The sequence below is a fragment of the Erinaceus europaeus genome, chromosome X, assembly GCF_950295315.1.
Source record: "Erinaceus europaeus chromosome X, mEriEur2.1, whole genome shotgun sequence".
In the NCBI taxonomy this organism is placed as follows: domain Eukaryota; kingdom Metazoa; phylum Chordata; class Mammalia; order Eulipotyphla; family Erinaceidae; genus Erinaceus; species Erinaceus europaeus.
This window is the reverse complement of record NC_080185.1, coordinates 127,314,022-127,337,603: the sequence shown is the minus strand read 5'-3', so window position 1 is coordinate 127,337,603 and position 23,582 is coordinate 127,314,022. Positions and strand designations below refer to the sequence as shown.

General features: G+C 65.1%; 1 protein-coding gene and 1 long non-coding RNA gene across 3 annotated transcripts in view; both read right to left on the bottom strand.

The window, feature by feature from the left end:
* Positions 1-23,202, bottom strand: part of PNPLA4 (patatin like phospholipase domain containing 4) — a 39,637-nt gene extending 16,435 nt beyond the window's left edge. The window contains exon 1 of one of the 2 annotated variants that reach the window (XM_060183109.1): positions 22,137-23,202. The gene's annotated coding sequence lies outside the window, so the exon portion shown is untranslated. The remainder of the gene's footprint in view (positions 1-22,136) is intronic. The other variant, XM_060183108.1, reaches the window with a different exon arrangement.
* On the bottom strand, positions 204-3,016 carry LOC132535724 (uncharacterized). The gene is made up of 2 exons (XR_009547444.1): positions 2,944-3,016; positions 204-273 (listed from the first exon to the last, which is right to left on the bottom strand). It is a non-coding gene; the product is annotated as an uncharacterized LOC132535724 (long non-coding RNA).
* Positions 23,203-23,582: the final 380 nt, after the last annotated feature.

Below are 23,582 nucleotides of genomic sequence, written 5' to 3'. Positions count from 1 at the left end.
CAGACTGTGCACCCACAGGACCCCTGACCCTGCAGACTGTGCACCCACAGGACCCCTGACCCTGCACACTGGGCACCCACAGGACGCTGTAATCCTGCACACTGGGCACCCACAGGACCCCTGACCCTGCACACTGGGATCCCACAGGACCCCTGACCCAGCAGACTGGGCACCCACAGGACCCCCTGACCCTGCAGACTGGGCACCCACAGGACCCCAGACCCTGCAGACTGGGCACCTACAAGACCCCTGACCCTATAGACTGGGCACCCACTGGACCCCCTGAACCTACAGACTGGGCACGCACAGGACCACTGACCCTGCAGACTGGGCACCCACAGGACCCCCTGACCCTGCAGACTGGGCACCCACAGGACCCCTGACCCTGCAGACTGGGCACCCACAGGACCCCCAGACCCTATAAAGGGGCACCCACAGGACACCCTGACCCAGCAGTCTGGGCACCCACAGGACCCTTGACCCTGCAGATGAGGCACCCACAGGACCCCCTGATACTGCACACTGGGCTCCCACAGACCCTCTGACCCTGCAGACTGGGCACCCACAGGACGCCCTAATCCTGCAGACTGGGCAGCCACAGGACTCGTGTCCCTGCAGACGGGGCACCCACAGGACAACCAGACCCTGCATACTGGGCACCCACAGGACCCCGTGATCCTGCAGACTGGGTACCCACAAGACCACCTGACCCTGCAGACTGGGCACCCACAGGACCCCCTGACCCAGCAGTCTGGGCACCCACAGGACCCTTGACACTGCAGACGAGGCACCCACAGGACCCCGATACTGCACACTGGGCACCCACAGAACCCCCTGACGCTACACACTGGGCTCCCACAGGACCCTCTGACCCTGCAGACTGGGCACCCACAGGATACCCTAATCCTGCAGACTGGGCAGCCACAGGACACGTGTCCCTGCAGACGGGGCACCCACAGGACCCCCTGACCCTGCAGACTAGGCACCCACAGGACGCCCTAAACCTGCACACTGGGCACCCTCAGTACCCCTGACCCTGCACACTGGACAGCCACAGGACCCCTGACCCTGCACACTGGACACCCACAGGACCCCCTCACCCTGCAGACTGGGCAGCCACAGGACCCCCTGACCCTGCACACTGGGAACCCTCAGGACCCCTGACCCTGCACACTGGGCACCCACAGGACCCCTGACCCTGCAGACTGGGCACCCACAGGACCCCTGACCCTGTACACTGGGAACCCTCAGGACCCCTGACCCTGCAGACTGGGCAGCCACAGGACCCCCTGACACTGCAGACTGGGCACGCACAGGACCCCTGACCCTGCAGACTGGGCACCCACAGGACCACCTGACCCTGCAGACTGGGCACCCACAGGACCCCTGACCCTGCAGACGAGGCACCCACAGGACCCCGATACTGCACACTGGGCACCCACAGAACCCCCTGACGCTACACACTGGGCTCCCACAGGACCCTCTGACCCTGCAGACTGGGCACCCACAGGACTCCCTAATCCTGCATACTGGGGAGCAACAGGACACGTGTCCCTGCAGACGGGGCAGCCACAGGACCACGAGACCCTGCACACTGGGAACCCACAGGACCCCTACCCTGCAGATTGGGCACCCACAGGAACCCCTAACCATGCAGACTGGGCACCCACAGGACCCCCTGACCCTGCAAACTGGGCACCCTCAGGACCCCTGACCCTGCAGACTGGGCACCCACAGGACCCCCAGACCCTATAACGGGGCAGCCACAGAACACCGTGACCCTGCAGACTGGACACCCACAGGACCCCTGATCCTGCACACTGGGCACACACAGGACCCCTGACCCAGCAGTCTGGGCACCCTCAGGACCCTTGACCCTGCAGACGAGGCACCCACAGGACCCCCTGATACTGCACACTGGGCTCCCACAGACCCTCTGACCCTGCAGACTGGGAACCCACAGGACGCCCTAATCCTGCAGACTGGGCAGCCACAGGACTCGTGTCCCTGCAGACGGGGCACCCACAGGACAACCAGACCCTGCATACTGGGCACCCACAGGACCCCCTGACCCTGCAGACTGGGCACCCACAGGACCCCCTGACCCAGCAGTCTGGGCACCCACAGGACCCTTGACACTGCAGACGGGGCACCCACAGGACCCCGATACTGCACACTGGGCACCCACAGAACACCCTGACGCTACACACTGGGCTCCCACAGGATCCTCTGACCCTGCAGACTGGGCACCGACAGGATGCCCTAATCCTGCAGACTGGGCAGCCACAGGACACGTGTCCCTGCAGACGGGGCACCCACAGGACCACCAGACCCTGCACACTGGGCACCCACAGGACCCCCTGATCCTGCAAACTGGGCACCCACAGGACCCACTGACCCTGCAGACTGGGCACCCACAGGACCCCTGACCCTGCACACTGGGCACCCACAGGACCCCCTGACCCTGCACACTGGGCACCCACAGGACCCCCTGACCCTGCACACTGGGCATCCACAGGACCCACTGACTCTGAAGACTGGGCACCCACAGGACCCCTGACCCTGCACACTGGGCACCCTCAGTACCAGTGACCCTGCACACTGGGCACCCACAGGACCCCCTGACCCTGCAGACTGGGCACCCACAGGACCCACTGACCCTGCAGACGGGGCACCCACAGGACCCCCTGACCCTGCACACTGGGCACCCACAGGACCCACAGACCCTGCACACTGGGCACTCACAGGACCCCCAGACCCTGCACACTGGGCACCCACAGGACCCACTGACCCTGCAGACGGGGCACCCACAGGACCCCCTGACCCTGCAAACTGGGCACCCACAGGACCCACAGACCCTGCACACTGGGCACCCACAGGACCCACAGACCCTGCACACTGGGCACCCACAGGACCCACAGACCCTGCACACTGGGCACCCACAAGACCCCCTGACCCTACAGACTGGGCAGCCACAGGACCCCTGACCCTGCAGACTGGGCAGCCACAGGACCCCCTGACCCTGCACACTGGGCACCCACAGGACCCCCTGACCCTACAGACTGGGCACCCATAGGACCCCCTGACCCAGCAGTCTGGGCACCCACAGGACCCTTGACACTGCAGACGAGGCACCCACAGGACCCCGATACTGCACACTGGGCACCCACAGGACCCCCTGACCCTGCACACTGGGCACCCACAGGACCCACAGACCCTGCACACTGGGCACCCACAGGACCCCCAAACCCTGCACACTGGGCACCCACAGGACCCACTGACCCTGCAGACGGGGCACCCACAGGACCCCCTGACCCTGCACACTGGGCACCCACAGGACCCACAGACCCTGCACACTGGGCACCCACAGGACCCACAGACCCTGCACACTGGGCACCCACAGGACCCACAGACCCTGCACACTGGGCACCCACAAGACCCCCTGACCCTACAGACTGGGCAGCCACAGGACCCCTGACCCTGCAGACTGGGCAGCCACAGGACCCCCTGACCCTGCAGACTGGGCACCTACAGGAACCCTGACCCTGCAGATTGGGCACCTACAGGACCCCTGACCCTGCAGATTGGGCACCTACAGGACCCTCTGACCCTGCAGATTGGGCACCTATAGGACCCCTGACCCTGCACACTGGGCACCCACAGGACCCCCTGACCTTGCAGACTGGGCACACACAGGACCCCTGACCCTGCAGACAGGGCACCCACAGGACCCTCTGACCCTGCAGATTGGGCACCCACAGGACCCCGTGACCCTGCACACTGGGCACCCACAAGACCCCTGACCCTGCAGACGGGGCACACACAGGACCCCTGACCCTGCAGACAGGGCACCCACAGGACCCCGGACCCTGCAGACAGGGCACCCACAGGACCCCTGACCCTGCAGACTGGGCACCCACAGGACCCCCTGAACCTGCAGACTGTGCACCCACAGGACCCCCTGACCCTGCAGACTGGGCACCCAAGGGTCCCCGGACCCCGCAGACTGGGCACCCACAGGACCCCTGACCCTGCAGACTGGGCACCCAAGGGACCCCCGAACCCGCAGACTGGGCACCCACAGGACCCCTGACCCTGCAGACTGGGCACCCACAGGACCCCTGACCCTGCACACTGGGCATCCACAGGACCCCTGACCCTGCAGACAGGGCACCCACAGGACCTCTGACCCTGCAGACTGGGCACCCACAGGATCCCCTGACCCTGCAGACTGGGCACCCTCAGGACCCCTGACCCTGCAGACTGGGCACCCACAGGACCCCCAGACCCTATAAAGGGGCACCCACAGGACACCCTGACCCAGCAGTCTGGGCACCCACAGGACCCTTGACCCTGCAGATGAGGCACCCACAGGACCCCCTGATACTGCACACTGGGCTCCCACAGACCCTCTGACCCTGCAGACTGGGCACCCACAGGACGCCCTAATCCTGCAGACTGGGCAGCAACAGGACTCATGTCCCTGCAGACGGGGCACCCACAGGACAACCAGACCCTGCATACTGGGCACCCACAGGACCCCCTGATCCTGCAGACTGGGCACCCACAGGACCCCCTGACCCTGCAGACTGGGCACACATAGGACCCCCTGACCCAGCAGTCTGGGCACCCACAGGACCCTTGACACTGCAGACAAGGCACCCACAGGACCCCGATACTGCACACTGGGCACCCACAGGACCCCCTGACCCTGCACACTGGGCACCCACAGGACCCACAGACCCTGCACACTGGGCACCCACAGGACCCCCAGACCCTGCACACTGGGCACCCACAGGACCCACTGACCCTGCAGACGGGGCACCCACAGGACCCCCTGACCCTGCAAACTGGGCACCCACAGGACCCACAGACCCTGCACACTGGGCACCCACAGGACCCACAGACCCTGCACACTGGGCACCCACAGGACCCACAGACCCTGCACACTGGGCACCCACAAGACCCCCTGACCCTACAGACTGGGCAGCCACAGGACCCCTGACCCTGCAGACTGGGCAGCCACAGGACCCCTTGACCCTGCAGACTGGGCACCTACAGGACCCCTGACCCTGCAGATTGGGCACCTACAGGACCCCTGACCCTGCAGACTGGGAACCTACAGGACCCCTGACCCTGCAGATTGGGCACCTACAGGACCCTCTGACCCTGCAGATTGGGCACCTATAGGACCCCTGACCCTGCACACTGGGCACCCACAGGACCCCCTGACCCTGCAGACTGGGCACACACAGGACCCCTGACCCTGCACACTGGGCACCCACAGGACCCCCTGACCCTGCAGACTGGGCACACACAGGACCCCAGACCCTGCACACTGGGCAGCCACAGGACCCCTGACCCTGCAGACAGGGCACCCACAGGACCCTCTGACCCTGCAGATTGGGCACCCACAGGACCCCGTGACCCTGCAGACTGGGCACCCACAAGACCCCTGACCCTGCAGACGGGGCACCCACAGGACCCCTGACCCTGCAGACAGGGCACCCACAGGACCCCTGACCCTGCAGACAGGGCACCCACAGGACCCCTGACCCTGCAGACTGGGCACCCACAGGACACCCTGACCCTGCAGACTGGGCACCCACAGGACCCCCTGACCCTGCAGACTGGGCACCCAAGGGTCCCCGGACCCCGCAGACTGGGCACCCACAGGACCCCTGACCCTGCAGACTGGGCACCCAAGGGACCCCTGCCGCCGCAGACTGGGCACCCACAGGACCCCTGATTCTGCAGACTGGGCACCCACAGGACCCCTGACCCTGCACACTGGGCATCCGCAGGACCCCTGACCCTGCAGACAGGGCACCCACAGGACCTCTGACCCTGCAGACTTGGCACCCACAGGACCCCCTGACCCTGCAGACTGGGCACCCTCAGGACCCCTGACCCTGCAGACTGGGCACCCACAGGACCCCCAGACACTATAAAGGGGCACCCACAGGACACCCTGACCCAGCAGTCTGGGCACCCACAGGACCCTTGACCCTGCAGATGAGGCACCCACAGGACCCCCTGATACTGCACACTGGGCTCCCACAGACCCTCTGACCCTGCAGACTGGGCACCCACAGGACGCCCTAATCCTGCAGACTGGGCAGCAACAGGACTCATGTCCCTGCAGACGGGGCACCCACAGGACAACCAGACCCTGCATACTGGGCACCCACAGGACCCCCTGATCCTGCAGACTGGGCACCCACAGGACCCCCTGACCTTGCAGACTGGGCACCCATAGGACCCCCTGACCCAGCAGTCTGGGCACCCACAGGACCCTTGACACTGCAGACGAGGCTCCCACAGGACCCCGATAAAGCACACTGGGCACCCACAGGACCCCCTGACCCTGCACACTGGGCACCCACAGGACCCCCTGACCCTGCACACTGGGCACCCACAGGACCCACTGACCCTGCAGACGGGGCACCCACAGGACCCCCTGACCCTGCACACTGGGCACCCACAGGACCCACAGACCCTGCACACTGGGCACCCACAGGACCCACAGACCCTGCACACTGGGCACCCACAGGACCCACAGACCCTGCACACTGGGCACCCACAAGACCCCCTGACCCTACAGACTGGGCAGCCACAGGACCCCTGATCCTGCAGACTGGGCAGCCACAGGACCCCCTGACCCTGCAGATTGGGCAGCTACAGGACCCCGGACCCTGCAGATTGGGCACCTACAGGACCCCTGACCCTGCAGACTGGGCACCTACAGGACCCCTGACCCTGCAGGTTGGGCACCACAGGACCCTCTGACCCTGCAGATTGCGCACCTATAGGACCCCTGACCCTGCACACTGGGCACCCACAGGACCCCCTGACCCTGCAGACTGGGCACACACAGGACCCCTGACCCTGCACACTGGGCAGCCACAGGACCCCTGACCCTGCAGACAGGGCACCCACAGGACCCTCTGACCCTGCAGATTGGGCACCCATAGGACCCCGTGACCCTGAACACTGGGCACCCACAAGACCCCTGACCCTGCAGACGGGGCACCGACAGGACCCCTGACCCTGCAGACAGGGCACCCACAGGACCCCTGACCCTGCAGACAGGGCACCCACAGGACCCCTGACCCTGCAGACTGGGCACCCACAGGACCCCCTGACCCTGCACACTGGGCACCCAAGGGTCCCCGGACCCCGCAGACTGGGCACCCACAGGACCCCTGACCCTGCAGACTGGGCACCCACAGGACCCCTGACCCTGCACACTGGGCATCCACAGGACCCCTGACCCTGCAGACAGGGCACCCACAGGACCTCTGACCCTGCAGACTGGGCACCCACAGGATCCCCTGACCCTGCAGACTGGGCACCCTCAGGACCCCTGACCCTGCAGACTGGGCACCCACAGGACCCCCAGACCCTATAAATGGGCACCCACAGGACACCCTGACCCAGCAGTCTGGGCACCCACAGGACCCTTGACCTTGCAGATGAGGCACCCACAGGACCCCCTGATACTGCACACAGGGCTCCCACAGACCCTCTGACCCTGCAGACTGGGCACCCACAGGACGCCCTAATCCTGCAGACTGGGCAGCAACAGGACTCATGTCCCTGCAGACGGGGCACCCACAGGACAACCAGACCCTGCATGCTGGGCACACACAGGACCCCCTGATCCTGCAGACTGGGCACCCACAGGACCCCCTGACCCTGCAGACTGGGCACCCATAGGACCCCCTGACGCAGCAGTCTGGGCACCCACAGGACCCTTGACACTGCAGATTAGGCACCCACAGGACCCCGATACTGCACACTGGGCACCCACAGGACCCCCTGACCCTGCACACTGGGCACCCACAGGACCCACAGACCCTGCACAATGGGCACGCACAGGACCCCCTGACCCTGCACACTGGGCACCCACAGGACCCACTGACCCTGCAGACGGGGCACCCACAGGACCCCCTGACCCTGCACACTGGGCACCCACAGGACCCACAGACCCTGCACACTGGGCACCCACAGGACCCACCGACCCTACACACTGGGCACCCACAGGACCCACAGACCCTGCACACTGGGCACCCACAAGACCCCCTGACCCTACAGACTGGGCAGCCACAGGACCCCTGATCCTGCAGACTGGGCAGCCACAGGACCCCCTGACCCTGCAGACTAGGCACCTACTGGACCCCTGACCCTGCAGATTGGGCACCTACAGGACCCCTGACCCTGCAGACTGGGCATCTACAGGACCCATGACCCTGCAGATTGGGCACCTACAGGACCCTCTGACCCTGCAGATTGGGCACCTATAGGACCCCTGACCCTGCACACTGGGCACCCACAGGACCCCCTGACCCTGCAGACTGGGCACACACAGGACCCCTGACCCTGCACACTGGGCAGCCACAGGACCCCTGACCCTGCAGACAGGGCACCCACAGGACCCTCTGACCCTGCAGATTGGGCACCCACATGACCCACAGACCCTGCACACTGGGAACCCACAGGACCCACAGACCCTGCACACTGGGCACCCACAAGACCCCCTGACCCTACAGATTGGGCAGCCACAGGACCTCTGACCCTGCAGACTGGGCAGCCACAGGACCCCCTGACCCTGCAGACTGGGCACCTACAGGACCCCTGACCATGCAGATTGGGCACCTACAGGACCCCTGACCCTGCAGACTGGGCACCTACAGGACCCCTGACCCTGCAGATTGGGCACCTACAGGACCCTCTGACCCTGCAGATTGGGCCCCTATAGGACCCCTGACCCTGCACACTGGGCACCCAAAGGACCCCCTGACCCTGCAGACTGGGCACACACAGGACCCCTGACCCAGCACACTGGGCAGCCACAGGTACCCTGACCCTGCAGACAGGGCACCCACAGGACCCTCTGACCCTGCAGATTGGGCACCCACAGGACCCCGTGACCCTGCACACTGGGCACCCACAAGACCCCTGACCCTGCAGACGGGGCACCCAAAGGACCCCTGACCCTGCAGACAGGGCACCCACAGGACCCCTGACCCTGCAGACAGGGCACCCACAGGACCCCTGACCCTGCAGACTGGGCACCCACAGGACCCTTGACACTGCAGACGAGGCACCCACAGGACCCCGATACTGCACACTTGGCACCCACAGAACCCCCTGACGCTACACACTGGGCTCCCACAGGACCCTCTGACCCTGCAGACTGGGCACCCACAGGACGCCCTAATCCTGCAGACTGGGCAGCCACAGGACACGTGTCCCTGCAGACGGGGCAGCCACAGGACCACCAGACCCTGCATACTGGGCACCCACAGGACCCCCTGATCCTGCACACTGGGCACCCACAGGACCCCATGACCCTGCAGACTAGGCACCCACAGGACGCCCTAAACCTGCACACTGGGCACCCACAGGACCCCTGACCCTGCACACTGGGCAGCCACAGGACCCCTTACCCTGCACACTGGGAACCCTCAGGACCCCTGACCCTGCACACTGGGCACCCACAGGACCCCTGACCCTGCAGACTGGGCACCCACAGGACCACCTGACCCTGCAGACTGGGCACCCACAGGATCCCTGACCCTGCAGACGAGGCACCCACAGGACCCCGATACTGCACACTGGGCACCCACAGAACCCCCTGACGCTACACACTGGGCCCCCACAGGACCCTCTGACCCTGCAGACTGGGCACCCACAGGACTCCCTAATCCTGTAGACTGGGCAGCCACAGGACACGTGTCCCTGCAGACGGGGCACCCACAGGACTCCCTAATCCTGCAGACTGGGCATCCACAGGACCCACTGACCCTGCAGACTGGGCACCCACAGGACCCCCTGACCCTGCACACTGGGCATCCACAAGACCCCTGACCCTGCACACTGGGCACCCTCAGTACCCCTGACCCTGCACACTGGGCATCCACAGGACCCACTGACCCTGCAGACTGGGCACCCACAGGACCCCATGACCCTTCACACTGGGCATCCACAGGACCCCCTGAGCCTGCACACTGGGCACCCACAGGACCCGCTGACCCTGCAGACTGGGCACCCTCAGGACCCACAGACCCTGCACACTGGGCACCCACAGGACCCCCAGACCCTGCACACTGGGCACCCACAGGACCCACTGACCCTGCACACTGGGCACACACAGGAACCCCTGACCCTACAGACTGGGCAGCCACAGGACCCCTGACCCTGCAGACTGGGCACCTACAGGACCCCTGACCCTGCAGACTGGGCACCCACAGGACCCCTGACCCTGCAGACGGGGCAGCCACAGGACCAACAGACCCTGCTGACTGGGCACCCACAGGACCCCCTGACCCTGCACACTGGGCATCCACAGGACCCACTGACCCTGCAGACTGGGCACCCACAGGACCCACAGACCCTGCACACTGGGCACCCACAGGACACCCAGACCCTGCACACTGGGCACCCACAGGACCCACTGACCCTGCACACTGGGCACCCACAGGAACCCCTGACCCTACAGACTGGGCAGCCACAGGACCCCTGACCCTGCAGACTGGGCACCTACAGGACCCCTGACCCTGCAGATTGGGCACCTACAGGACCCTCTGACCCTGCAGATTGGGCACCTATAGGATCCTGACCCTGCACACTGGGCACCCACAGGACCCCTGACCCAGCAGATTGGGCACCCACAGGACCCCGTGACCCTGCACACTGGGCACCCACAAGACCCCTGACCCTGCAGACGGGGCACCCACAGGACCCCTGACCCTGCAGACAGGGCACCCACAGGACCCATGACCCTGCAGACTGGGCACCCCCAGGACCCCCTGACCCTGCAGACTGTGCACCCACAGGACTCCCTGACCCTGCAGACTGGGCACCCAAGGGTCCCCGGACCCCGCAGACTGGGCACCCACAGGACCGCTGACCCTGCAGACTGGGCACCCACAGGACCCCTGACCCTGCAGACGGGGCACCCACAGCACCCACTGATCCTGCAGACGGGGCACCCACAGGACCCCCTGACCCTGCAGACTGGGCACCCACAGGACCCCTGACCCTGCACACTGGGCACCCACAAGACCCCCTGACCCTACAGACTGGGCAGCCACAGGACCCCTGACTCTGCAGACTGGGCACCCACAGGACCCCTGACCCTGCACACTGGGCACCCACAAGACCCCCTGACCCTACAGACTGGGCAGCCACAGGACCCCTGACCCTGCAGACTGGGCACCTACAGGACCCCTGACCCTGCAGATTGGGCACCTACAGGACCCTCGGACCCTGCAGATTGGGCACCCACAGGACCCACAGACCCTGCACACTGGGCACCCACAGGACCCCCTGACCCTGCACACTGGGCACCCACAAGACCCCCTGACCCTACAGACTGGGCAGCCACAGGACCCCTGACCCTGCAGACTGGGCACCCACAGGACCCACTGACCCTGCAGACGGGGCACCCACAGGACCCCCTGACCCTGCACACTGGGCACCCACAGGACCCACAGACCCTGCACACTGGGCACCCACAGGACCCACAGACCCGGCACACTGGGCACCCACAGGACCCACAGACCCTGCACACTGGGCACCCACAAGACCCCCTGACCCTACAGACTGGGCAGCCACAGGACCCCTGAGCCTGCAGACTGGGCAGCCACAGGACCCCCTGACCCTGCAACTGGGCACCTACAGGACCCCTGACCCTGCAGATTGGGCACCTACAGGACCCCTGACCCTGCAGACTGGGCACCTACAGGACCCCTGACCCTGCAGATTGGGCACCTACAGGACCCTCTGACCCTGCAGATTGGGCACCTATAGGACCCCTGACCCTGCACACTGTGCACCCACAGGACCCCCTGACCCTGCAGACTGGGCACACACAGGACCCCTGACCCTGCACACTGGGCAGCCACAGGACCCCTGACCATGCAGACAGAGCACCCACAGGACCCTCTGACCCTGCAGATTGGGCACCCACAGGACCCCTGACCCTGCAGACGGGACACCCACAGCACCCACTGATCCTGCAGACGGGGCACCCACAGGACCCCCTGACCCTGCAGACTGGGCACCCACAGGACCCCGTGACCCTGCACACTGGGCACCCACAAGACCCCTGACCCTGCAGACGGGGCACCCACAGGACCCCTGACCCTGCAGACAGGGTACCCACAGGACCCCTGACCCTGCAGACAGGGCACTCACAGGACCCCTGACCCTGCAGACTGGGCACCCACAGGACCCCCTGACCCTGCAGACTGTGCACCCACAGGACCCCCTGACCCTGCAGACTGGGCACCCAAGGGTCCCCGGACCCCGCAGACAGGGCACCCACAGGACCCCTGACCCTGCAGACTGGGCACCCAAGGGACCCCAGACCCCGCAGACTGGGTACCCACAGGACCCCTGACCCTGCAGACTGGGCACCCACAGGACCCCAGACCCTGCACACTGGGCATCCACAGGACCCCTGACCCTGCAGACAGGGCACCCACAGGACCTCTGACCCTGCAGACTGGGCACCCACAGGACCCCCTGACCCTGCAGACTGGGCACCCTCAGGACCCCTGACCCTGCGACTGGGCACCCACAGGACCCCCAGACCCTATAAAGGGGCACCCACAGGACACCCTGACCCAGCAGTCTGGGCACCCACAGGACCCTTGACCCTGCAGATGAGGCACCCACAGGACCCCCTGATACTGCACACTGGGCTCCCACAGACCCTCTGACCCTGCAGACTGGGCACCCACAGGACGCCCTAATCCTGCAGACTGGGCAGCAACAGGACTCATGTCCCTGCAGACGGGGCACCCACAGGACAACCAGACCCTGCATACTGGGCACCCACAGGACCCCCTGATCCTGCAGACTGGGCACCCACAGGACCCCCTGACCTTGCAGACTGGGCACCCATAGGACCCCCTGACCCAGCAGTCTGGGCACCCACAGGACCCTTGACACTGCAGACGAGGCACCCACAGGACCCCGATACTGCACACTGGGCACCCACAGGACCCCCTGACCCTGCACACTGGGCACCCACAGGACCCACAGACCCTGCACACTGGGCACGCACAGGACCCCCAGACCCTGCACACTGGGCACCCACAGGACCCACTGACCCTGCAGACGGGGCACCCACAGGACCCCCTGACCCTGCACACTGGGCACCCACAGGACCCACAGACCCTGCACACTGGGCACCCACAGGACCCACAGACCCTGCACACTGGGCACCCACAAGACCCCCTGACCGTATAGACTGGGCAGCCACAGGACCCCTGACCCTGCAGACTGGGCAGCCACAGGACCCCCTGACCCTGCAGACTGGGCACCCACAGGAACCACTGACCCTGCACACTGGGCACCTACAGGACCCCTGACCCTGCAGATTGGGCACCTACAGGACCCCTGACCCTGCAGACTGGGCACCTACAGGACCCCTGACCCTGCAGATTGGGCACCTACAGGACCCTCTGACCCTGCAGATTGGGCACCTATAGGACCCCTGACCCTGCACACTGGGCACCCACAGGACCCCTGACCCAGCAGATTGGGCACCCACAGGACCCCGTGACTCTGCACACTGGGCACCCACAAGACCCCTGACACTGCAGACGGGGCACCCACAGGACCCCTGACCCTGCAGACAGGGCACCCACAGGACCCCCTGACCCTGCAGACTGTGCACCCACAGGACCCCCTGACCCTGCAGACTGGGCACCCAAGGGTCCCTGGACCCCGCAGACTGGGCACCCACAGGACCCCTGACCCTGCAGACTGGGCACCCAAGGGACCCCAGGCCCCGCAGACTGGGCACCCACAGGACCCCTGACCCTGCAGACGGGGCACCCACAGCACCCACTGATCCTGCAGACGGGGCACCCACAGGACCCCCTGACCCTGCAGACTGGGCACCCACAGGACCCCCTGACCCTGCAGACTGGGCACCCACAGGACCCCTGACCCTGCACACTGGGCACCCACAAGACCCCCTGACCCTACAGACTGGGCAGCCACAGGACCCCTGACTCTGCAGACTGGGCACCCACAGGACCCCTGACCCTGCACACTGGGCACCCACAAGACCCCCTGACCCTACAGACTGGGCAGCCACAGGACACCTGACCCTGCAGACTGGGCACCTACAGGACCCCTGACCCTGCAGATTGGGCACCTACAGGACCCTCGGACCCTGCAGATTGGGCACCCACAGGACCCACAGACCCTGCACACTGGGCACCCACAGGACCCCCTGACCCTGCACACTGGGCACCCACAAGACCCCCTGACCCTACAGACTGGGCAGCCACAGGACCCCTGACCCTGCAGACTGGGCACCCACAGGACCCACTGACCCTGCAGACGGGGCACCCACAGGACCCCCTGACCCTGCACACTGGGCACCCACAGGACCCACAGACCCTGCACACTGGGCACCCACAGGACCCACAGACCCGGCACACTGGGCACCCACAGGACCCACAGACCCTGCACACTGGGCACCCACAAGACCCCCTGACCCTACAGACTGGGCAGCCACAGGACCCCTGAGCCTGCAGACTGGGCAGCCACAGGACCCCCTGACCCTGCAACTGGGCACCTACAGGACCCCTGACCCTGCAGATTGGGCACCTACAGGACCCCTGACCCTGCAGACTGGGCACCTACAGGACCCCTGACCCTGCAGATTGGGCACCTACAGGACCCTCTGACCCTGCAGATTGGGCACCTATAGGACCCCTGACCCTGCACACTGTGCACCCACAGGACCCCCTGACCCTGCAGACTGGGCACACACAGGACCCCTGACCCTGCACACTGGGCAGCCACAGGACCCCTGACCATGCAGACAGAGCACCCACAGGACCCTCTGACCCTGCAGATTGGGCACCCACAGGACCCCTGACCCTGCAGACGGGACACCCACAGCACCCACTGATCCTGCAGACGGGGCACCCACAGGACCCCCTGACCCTGCACACTGGGCACCCACAAGACCCGTGACCCTGCAGACGGGGCACCCACAGGACCCCTGACCCTGCAGACAGGGCACCCACAGGACCCCTGACCCTGCAGACAGGGCACCCACAGGACCCCTGACCCTGCAGACTGGGCACCCACAGGACCCCCTGACCCTGCAGACTGTGCACCCACAGGACCCCCTGACCCTGCAGACTGGGCACCCAAGGGTCCCCGGACCCCGCAGACAGGGCACCCACAGGACCCCTGACCCTGCAGACTGGGCACCCAAGGGACCCCAGACCCCGCAGACTGGGTACCCACAGGACCCCTGACCCTGCAGACTGGGCACCCACAGGACCCCTGACCCTGCACACTGGGCATCCACAGGACCCCTGACCCTGCAGACAGGGCACCCACAGGACCTCTGACCCTGCAGACTGGGCACCCACAGGACCCCCTGACCCTGCAGACTGGGCACCCTCAGGACCCCTGACCCTGCGACTGGGCACCCACAGGACCCCCAGACCCTATAAAGGGGCACCCACAGGACACCCTGACCCAGCAGTCTGGGCACCCACAGGACCCTTGACCCTGCAGATGAGGCACCCACAGGACCCCCTGATACTGCACACTGGGCTCCCACAGACCCTCTGACCCTGCAGACTGGGCACCCACAGGACGCCCTAATCCTGCAGACTGGGCAGCAACAGGACTCATGTCCCTGCAGACGGGGCACCCACAGGACAACCAGACCCTGCATACTGGGCACCCACAGGACCCCCTGATCCTGCAGACTGGGCACCCACAGGACCCCCTGACCTTGCAGACTGGGCACCCATAGGACCCCCTGACCCAGCAGTCTGGGCACCCACAGGACCCTTGACACTGCAGACGAGGCACCCACAGGACCCCGATACTGCACACTGGGCACCCACAGGACCCCCTGACCCTGCACACTGGGCACCCACAGGACCCACAGACCCTGCACACTGGGCACGCACAGGACCCCCAGACCCTGCACACTGGGCACCCACAGGACCCACTGACCCTGCAGACGGGGCACCCACAGGACCCCCTGACCCTGCACACTGGGCACCCACAGGACCCACAGACCCTGCACACTGGGCACCCACAGGACCCACAGACCCTGCACACTGGGCACCCACAAGACCCCCTGACCCTATAGACTGGGCAGCCACAGGACCCCTGACCCTGCAGACTGGGCAGCCACAGGACCCCCTGACCCTGCAGACTGGGCACCCACAGGAACCACTGACCCTGCACACTGGGCACCTACAGGACCCCTGACCCTGCAGATTGGGCACCTACAGGACCCCTGACCCTGCAGACTGGGCACCTACAGGACCCCTGACCCTGCAGATTGGGCACCTACAGGACCCTCTGACCCTGCAGATTGGGCACCTATAGGACCCCTGACGCTGCACACTGGGCACCCACAGGACCCCCTGACCCTGCAGACTGGGCACACACAGGACCCCTGACCCTGCACTCTGGGCAGCCACAGGACCCCTGACCCTGCAGACAGGGCACCCACAGGACCCTCTGACCCTGCAGATTGGGCACCCACATGACCCCGTGACCCTGCACACTGGGCACCCACAAGACCCCTGACCCTGCAGACGGGGCACCCACAGGACCCCTGACCCTGCAGACAGGGCACCCACAGGACCCCTGACCCTGCAGACAGGGCACCCACAGGACCCCTGACCCTGCAGACTGGGCACCCACAGGACCCTTGACACTGCAGACGAGGCACCCACAGGACCCCGATACTGCACACTGGGCACCCACAGAACCCCCTGACGCTACACACTGGGCTCCCACAGGACCCTCTGACCCTGCAGACTGGGCACCCACAGGATGCCCTAATCCTGCAGACTGGGCAGCCACAGGACACGTGTCCCTGCAGACGGGGCAGCCACAGGACCACCAGACCCTGCATACTGGGCACCCACAGGACCCCCTGATCCTGCAGACTGGGCACCCACAGGACCCCCTGACCCTGCAGACTGGGCACCCATAGGACCCCGACCCAGCAGTCTGGGCACCCACAGGACCCTTGACACTGCAGACGAGGCACCCACAGGACCCCGATAATGCACACTGGGCACCCACAGGACCCCCTGACCCTGCACACTGGGCACCCACAGGACCCACAGACCCTGCACACTGGGCACCCACAGGACCCCCAGACCCTGCACACTGGGCACCCACAAGACCCTCTGACCCTGCAGACGGGGCACCCACAGGACACCCTGACCCTGCACACTGGGCACCCACAGGACCCACAGACCCTGCACACTGGGCACCCACAGGACCCACTGACCCTGCACACTGGGCACCCACAAGACCCCCTGACCCTAGAGACTGGGCAGCCACAGGACCCCTGACCCTGCAGACTGGGCAGCCACAGGACCCCCTGACCCTGCAGACTGGGCACCTACAGGACCCCTGACCCTGCAGATTGGGCACCTACAGGACCCCTGACCCTGCAGACTGGGCACCTACAGGACCACTGACCCTGCAGATTGGGCACCTATAGGACCCCTGACCCTGCACACTGGGCACCCACAGGACCCCCTGACCCTGCAGACTCGGCACACACAGGACCCCTGACCGTGCACACTGGGCAGCCACAGGACCCCTGACCCTGCAGACAGGGCACCCACAGGACCCTTGACACTGCAGACGAGGCACCCACAGGACCCCGATACTGCACACTGGGCACCCACAGAACCACCTGACGCTACACACTGGGCTCCCACAGGACCCTCTGACCCTGCAGACTGGGCACCCACAGGATGCCCTAATCCTGCAGACTGGGCAGCCACAGGACACGTGTCCCTGCAGACGGGGCAGCCACAGGACCACCAGACCCTGCATACTGGGCACCCACAGGACCCCCTGATCCTGCAGACTGGGCACCCACAGGACCCCTGACCCTGCAGACTGGGCACCCACAGGACCCCCTGACCCTACAGACTAGGCACCCACAGGACGCCCTAAACCTGCACACTGGGCACCCACAGGACCCCTGACCCTGCACACTGGGCAGCCACAGGACCCCTGACCCTGCACACTGGACACCCACAGGACCCCCTCACCCTGCAGACTGGGCAGCCACAGGACCCCCTAACCCTGCACACTGGGAACCCTCAGGACCCCAGACCCTGCACACTGGGCACCCACAGGACCCCTGACCCTGCAGACTGGGCACCCACAGGACCACCTGACCCTGCAGACTGGGCACCCACAGGACCCCTGACCCTGCAGACGAGGCACCCACAGGACCCCGATACTGCACAATGGGCACCCACAGAACCCCCTGACGCTACACACTGGGCTCCCACAGGACCCTCTGACCCTGCAGACTGGGCACCCACAGGACTCCCTAATCCTGCAGACTGGGCAGCCACAGGACACGTGTCCCTGCAGACGGGGCACCCACAGGACTCCCTAATCCTGCAGACTGGGCAGCCACAGGACACGTGTCCCTGCAGACGGGGCAGCCACAGGACCACCAAACCCTGCTGACTGGGCACCCATAGGACCCCCTGACCCTGCACACTGGGCATCCACAGGACCCACTGACCCTGCAGACTGGGAACCCACAGGACCCACAGACCCTGCACACTGGGCACCCACAGGACCCCCAGACCCTGCACACTGGGCACCTACAGGACCCCTGACCCTGCAGACTGGACACCTACAGGACCCCTGACCCTGCAGATTGGGCACCTACAGGACCCTCTAACCCTGCAGATTGGGCACCTATAGGACCCCTGACCCTGCACACTGGGCACCCACAGGACCCCTGACCCAGCAGATTGGGCACCCACAGGACCCCGTGACCCTGCACACTGGGCACCCACAAGACCCCTGACCCTGCAGACTGGGCACCCACAGGATCCCCTGACCCTGCAGACTGTGCACCCACAGGACCCCCTGACCCTGCAGACTGGGCACCCACAGGACACCCGGACCCCGCAGACTGAGCATCCACAGGACCCCTGACCCTGCAGACTGGGCACCCAAGGGACCCCAGACCCCGCAGACTGGGCACCCACAGGACCCCTGACCCTGCAGACGGGGCACCCACAGCACCCACTGATCCTGCAGACGGGGCAACCACAGGACCCCCTGACCCTGCAGACTGGGCACCCACAGGACCCCTGACCCTGCACACTGGGCACCCACAGGACCCCCTGACCCTGCAGACTGGGCACCCACAGGACCCACTGACCCTGCACACTGGGCACCCACAGGACCCCCTGACCCTACAGACTGGGCAGCCACAGGACCCCTGATCCTGCACACTGGGCACCCACAGGACCCCTGACCCTGCAGACAGGGCACCAACAGGACCCCTGACCCTGCACACTGGGCACCCACAGGACCCCTGACCCTGCAGACTGGGCACCTACAGGACCCTTGACACTGCAGATTGGGCACCTACAGGACCCTCTGACCCTGCAGATTGGGCACCTATAGGACCCCTGACCCTGCACACTGGGCACCCACAGGACCCCCTGACCCTGCAGACTGGGCACACACAGGACCCCTGACCCTGCAGATTGGGCACCCACAGGACCCCGTGACCCTGCACACTGGGCAGCCACAGGACCCCAAACCCAGCAGATTGGGCACCCACAGGACCCCGTGACCCTGCACACTGGGCACCCACAAGACCCCTGACCCTGCAGACGGGGCACCCACAGGACCCCTGACCCTGCACACTGGGCACCCACAGGACCCCCTGACCCTGCAGACTGGGCACACACAGGACCCCTGACCCTGCAGATTGGGCACCCACAGGACCCCGTGACCCTGCAGACTGGGCAGCCACAGGACCCCTGACCCTGCACACTGGGCACCTACAGGACCCTTGACACTGCAGATTGGGCACCTACAGGACCCTCTGACCCTGCAGATTGGGCACCTATAGGACCCCTGACCCTGCACACTGGGCACCCACAGGACCCCCTGACACTGCAGACGGGGCACCCACAGCACCCACTGATCCTGCAGACTGGGCAGCCACAGGACCCCTGACCCTGCAGACTGGGCACCCACAGGACCCCTGACCCTGCACACTGGGCACCCACAGGACCCCTGACCCTGCAGACTGGGCACCTACAGGACCCCTGACCCTGCAGATTGGGCACCTACAGGACCCTCTGACCCTGCACACTGGGCACCTATAGGACCCCTGACCCTGCAGACTGGGCACTCACAGGACCCCTGACCCAGCAGATTGGGCACCCACAGGACCCCGTGACCCTGCACACTGGGCACCCACAGGACCCCTGACCCTGCAGACGAGGCACCCACAGGACCCCGATACTGCACACTGGGCACCCACAGAACCCCCTGACGCTACACACTGGGCTCCCACAGGACCCTCTGACCCTGCAGACTGGGCACCCACAGGACTCCCTAATCCTGCAGACTGGGCAGCCACAGGACACGTGTCCCTGCAGACGAGGCAGCCACAGGACCACCAGACCCTGCACACTGGGCACCCACAGGACCCCCTGGCCCTGCAGACTGGGCACCCACAGGACCCCCTGACCCTGCAGACTGGGCACCTACAGGACCCCTGACCCTGCAGACTGGGCACCTACAGGACCCCTGACCCTGCAGACTGGGCACCCACAGGACCCCCTGACCCTGCAGACTGGGCACCTACAGGACCCCTGACCCTGCACACTGGGCACCCACAGGACCCCTGACCCTGCAGATTGGGCTCCCACAGACCCTCTGACCCTGCAGATTGGGCACCTACAGGACCCCCTGACCCTGCAGACTGGGCACCCAAAGGACCCCCTGACCCTGCACACTGGGCACCCACAGGACCCCCTGACCCTGCACACTGGGCACCCACAGGACCCCCTGACCCTGCACACTGGGCACCCACAGGACCCCTGACCCTGCAGACTGGGCACCTACAGGACCCCTGACCCTGCAGATTGGGCACCTACAGGACCCTCTGACCCTGCACACTGGGCACCTATAGGACCCCTGACCCTGCAGACTGGGCACTCACAGGACCCCTGACCCAGCAGATTGGGCACCCACAGGACCCCGTGACCCTGCACACTGGGCACCCACAGGACCCCTGACCCTGCAGACGAGGCACCCACAGGACCCCGATACTGCACACTGGGCACCCACAGAACCCCCTGACGCTACACACTGGGCTCCCACAGGACCCTCTGACCCTGCAGACTGGGCACCCACAGGATGCCCTAATCCTGCAGACTGGGCAGCCACAGGACCCCTGACCCTGCAGATTGGGCACCTACAGGACCCTCTGACCCTGCACACTGGGCACCTATAGGACCCCTGACCCTGCAGACTGGGCACCCACAGGACCCCGTGACCCTGCACACTGGGCACCCACAGGACCCCTGACCCTGCACACTGGGTACCCACAGGACCCCTGACCCTGCAGACGAGGCACCCACAGGACCCCGATACTGCACACTGGGCACCCACAGAACCCCCTGACGCTACACACTGGGCTCCCACAGGACCCTCTGACCCTGCAGACTGGGCACCTACAGGACCCTCTGACCCTGCACACTGGGCACCCACAGGACCCACTGACCCTGCAGACTGGGCACCCAAGGGTCCCCGGACCCCGCAGACTGGGCATCCACAGGACCCCTGACCCTGCAGACTGGGCATCCACAGGACCCCTGACCCTGCAGACTGGGCAGCCACAGGACCCCTGACCCTGCACACGGGGCACCCTCAGTACCCCTGACGCTGCAGACTGGGCCCCTACAGGTTAATCGCCGCGTGCTCCCGGCGCTCACCCGCCCTCCGAGCGGTCTCTGCCGCCCCTAGCGAAAGACCGCTGCCCTGTTCCCCGCAGCCACTTCGCGCTCCCCTCCCCCAGCCACTTCCTGCCGGAACCGGAAGGCGGACCTGCCCTTCACTCACCGCGTGCGGCCCATCGGAAAGCCCTGTCGCTCCCTCGCGCCCGCCCCGGAATTTTGTCGCTTTTCTGTGACGTCACAGAGCGCCGGAGTTGCTCGCCTATCGGAGGCCGCACTCCGCTCGCTGCCGCCCGCCCTGTGAGGGCGAAGGCCACGCCCCGCGTCCTATGACGCCAACACGTCGGCGAGACCCCGCCCACTTACAAATGGCGGCCCGCAGTGAGCGAAGTCTTGCCGAGACGTTTCCGACTGCGTCGCGATGGGACGGACTTCGTCCGGGGCGGTGATCTGTCCTCAGCGGACCCTCCGGGACGTTTTGTGCTCACGCGGACGGCGCGGCCTTTCCGGCCTCCCGGCTGACCCGTTTGGCTGCGCACCGGAAGTGGTTGTGTCGTCACAGCGTGTTGGCCCGGAAGTGCTTCTTCGTTTCGTTCCCGCCTTCAAGGCGTGGTCAGGGGCCGGGCTGGTTCTTTCCTGGGCCGCCTGCCAGGCACCGCATAACTGCCGGGGTGCGTGGTCCCTTCAAAGCGGTTTGAAGCGACACCAATCGGTGACTATACAGATGTGCTCTGCAAAAGAGAGAAAGAGAAAAGGAAAGAAAAAGACCCCTAAACTCCAGTGCAATGCCTCCCAGCAGAGGCAGGCAGGTGCAAAAGTGCAAAGGGGTTTGTTCCTGAGTCCTGTCTTGCAGCCTGTGTCTTGGAAAAGCAACAGAAGAGAATCTGGGAAGTGCAAGAAAAAAATGCAACAACACCAAAAAAAAAAGATAGAAAAAGTCCCCAAACTGCAGTGCAATGTCTCCCAGCAAAAGCAGGTGCAAAAGTGCAAAGGGGTCTGTTCCTGGGTCCTGTCTTGCAACCTGTGTCTCTGCAAAACTAAAGAAGAGATTCTGGAAAGTGCAAAAAATATATAGAAAAAGACTACAAACTCCCAGCAGAAGCAGGTGCAAAGTACAAAGGGGTCTGTTCCCGGGTCCTGTCTTGCAGCCTGTGTCTCTGCAAAACTACAGGAGAGAAGCTGAAAAATGCAAAAAATATATAGAAAAAGACTACAAACTCCAGTGCCTACAAACTCCCAGCAGAAGCAGGTGCAAAGTACAAAGGGGTCTGTTCCCGGGTCCTGTCTTGCAGCCTGTGTCTCTGCAAAACTACAGGAGAGAAGCTGAAAAATGCAAGAAAAAAAAATGCAAAAAAAAAAAAAAAAGATAAGAAAAGAAACTAAACTCCAGCAAAAGCAGGTGCAAAGTGCAAAGGGGTCTGTTCCTGGGTCCTGTCTTGCAGCCTGTGTGAGAAGCTGAAAAATGCAAGAAAAATGCAAAAAATATATAGAAAAAGACTACAAACTCCAGTGCAATGCCTCCCAGCAGAAGCAGGAACAAAGGGGGTTGGCCCTGCAGGAACAAAGGGGTTTGTCCCTGGGTCCTGTCTTGTGGGCTGTGTCTTTGCAAAACTGCAAAAGAGAAGCCAAAAAATGCAAAGAAAAAAAGTGGCAGTATGATGTCACTCAGTATGGTGTGATGTCACTTATAGTGTGGCATGATGTCAGAATGTGGTATGATGCCACTCAGTATGGTGTGATGTCATTTACAGTGCGGCATGCTGTCAGGTCCCCCAGCCTCTGACCCACCCCCCTCGGGCCCCAAAGCCAGGA